Consider the following 3,168-nt stretch of genomic DNA (forward strand, 5'->3'; position numbering starts at 1 on the left):
TGACATGAAAATGAAGTTAAGAATGATGTTTGATTTTGTATTTAGAAGTATACATTTGTATGAAATTGAAACTTGTTGTCTAAAATGTAAGGTGCTATAAGATATGATTGTATGAAATTGGATGAAAATTGGAATTTTATGTTTGATTTGAATTTATATGATGTTTGATTTTGGTATATATATGTATACATTTGTATTGTGTGTCTAAAATGAAATGAAAATTTCATGCCTAAATCACAGCCTTCATCGCCGCCAGCCGACAAAAAGCTTCACCACCGATGGAGAAAACGATTTCCGGTTATTGTTGTATCTTCACCATTGATTTTGAGGTAATTTTTGTGTTTTTTTCCTACTAAACACAATGTGTACGTGAGTGAATGCAGTTTATGATTTTTTTTCTTTCAATACACCATGATATATAATTTTTCTCATATTTTGTTTGGTTGATTATATATATATATATATATATATATAAATATATATATATATATATATATAAATATATATATATATATATATATATATATGCATTTTGAGGTATGAAAATGTGTTTTGGCATGAAAATGAATATGAAGTTAGGCATGATTTGTTTATCCTCATTGTGGTGTATTGGAATGAAAATGAAATTAAGAATGATGTTTGATTTTGTATTTAGATGTATACATTTGTATGAAATTGAAATTTGATGTGTAAAATGTAAGGTGTTATAAGGTATGTGTAAGTCCCTTATCTGCTTGTGTATCAATCAGATCCAATTGATGGTGCGGAATCTCAATCAATTGGATGATGTCAGATCAAACATAAGAGAAGAAAAAGAAGAATTAAGATGAATCTAATGAAGTATTCAATAATATGGATGATGCTCCTTACAATTGATTCTCTCACACACACTGTTCTTCTCTCTAACTTTATCTCTCTACAATATGCTCTACTCTCTCTTACTCTCTCTCTCTCTATCTCTCTTCTAGCCATACACTCACATGACTCATCACCCTATATATATGAGACACCAGCCATACACGTGTGTATAGCCGCACACCCTGTGTACGGTCGTACACAGGGTGTGCGGCCGTACACACGTGTACGGTCATACACAGCCACAAAATTACATATTACATTATAGAAAAATACATTTTCCTAGAAAAGCAAAGTATAAACCATATTTTTGACCCAAAAATCTCCCCTTGGTTTATAGCTTTCTTTTCTAATTGGCCCAACAAACTCCCCCTAAAAATTAGCTGGCTTTTCTTGTTAATCTTCATTGGGAGCTTGGCTTCAATATTAATCTTCAAATTTCTTCACAGCATCAAGATGAACATATGAATCTTCAATAAATGACTTCATCTTGAGGAATTGGGATATCTGCAGAATTTGACATTGAATGCACATTGGGTGAGGAGGCTTCTTGTAGAGAATTATGAAAGATGGCGCTTTCAGCATGAGAATCTTCAGAGAGAACAGAGAGAACGAATCTTCTGGATCACTTCAGCAGGTTCATAGATAGCAACAGACTGATTGAGGAGGCTTCAATGCAATCTGTCATATAATCTTCAATTGCAGCTTCACCTTGCTTTTGGGGTTGAAGGATTGAATGTTTAAAGAATAATCTTCATTTCTTTCTCCTTCGAATGAAAATTCTTCGATGCTCACGGATGAAGCCTTGGCTCAGAAAATCTTCAATACAGTCTCTATGAGTCTTATCTATACCTGAAATCAATTTTCAAGACAAAACAAAACTAAAAGAAAACTTAGCACACAATATTTTTGGAATTTTGATTTTCTGATTTTTATTTGATTTTTGAATTTTCTGATTTTTGTTTGATTTTTTTTTGAATTTTCTTATTCTCCCCTAAATTTGTGCATAGAGGAAAACTATGAACAAATTTAACAAAAAACAAAAAAAATCGGGATTAAAGTTGTGAGACAGCCTGAACTTGTTTATCAGTACCTTCACCTTCATGAATAGATCTGGTCAATTGCCAGTATTGTGGTCCACTTAAACACGAAGAATATTGACAAAATTTTCTAAATAAACCATTTAGCTGACGACGACCACGGGTATTGTTGTCCACTTAAATTAAGCAGTGAGATCTACAGACAACTTCTAAATGGTTCAATTTTAGTTGCACTAGAACATGTTCCCCACTTCCCGATATACCCTGGTTATCAAGAACTTCCTAAGGACTCGTTACTTTAGGTGAATAGACAATTATTAAGGAGGAAGTCAGATTTAGAAATAGATGCATATGTTGTGTCCCAGGTCAGATCTCTTTCAATCACGTAGAGGCGACAACATATGACTAACAGAGATAGAGGGATTGAGAGGTAGAATGTTGCATATGTTGTGTTCCATGTCGGATCATTTCAATCACGCAGAGGAGACAACATATGGCTAACAGATAGAAAGAATTTCATAGATAAGGAGGTGCGTAGAAATAGAGTTGCATATGTTGCATTCCAAGTCGGATCTCTTCCAATCACGCAGAGGAAGCAACATATGACTGACAGATAGAAAGCAATAAAATAATTTTCTACATACCTACTTTATCAGAACCCCCAGTCGCCCTATCAGAACCAGAATTAAGGACATATCTCTTTGACCAGAAACGTTATCCCGACGACAAGTCATAAGTATAGACCGGTCGGGAAGGGGCAAAAGACTGGCGGTATGTCCAAATACCTATGCAGACGAGATGTCCTCTTTATAAGATATTAAAAAAATATTTTCGATTTATTTATGTTCCTTGTTGCAAAAAATAAAAACGTCTTTGTTTTCGTCCACCTATGCCGACGACATGTTGTCGATATAGGGTGTTAAAAAAATAATTTCGATTTATTATTATTTTGTGTCGTAGAAAAGTAAAACGATGTCGTTTCCTACTCCTATACCGACAACTTGTCATCGGGAAAAAGTGGGACCAATCCGCGTGAATGGGCCGACGTCGTTTTTCCTTTACCTATATCGATGACTTGTCGTTGGTATAATGTTTTCCTTCAACAAAACTTGTATCAGTGTTCATTTTGTAGTTGCGCCTGCACCTCGTTTTTCCTCATAACCTTCGGCGATGCAGGGCGATTTCCAGCCACTCCGCTTCATCGGCAACCTAAAGGTAAGTTTCTTGGTCCTTGATTTCTTCTTAATTTGTTGTAGCTTGAGTTTTATTCCGA

This window comes from Lactuca serriola, chromosome 3 (assembly GCF_051521515.1).
Source record: "Lactuca serriola cultivar US96UC23 chromosome 3, Lser_US96UC23_V15, whole genome shotgun sequence".
Classification (NCBI taxonomy): Eukaryota; Viridiplantae; Streptophyta; class Magnoliopsida; order Asterales; family Asteraceae; genus Lactuca; species Lactuca serriola.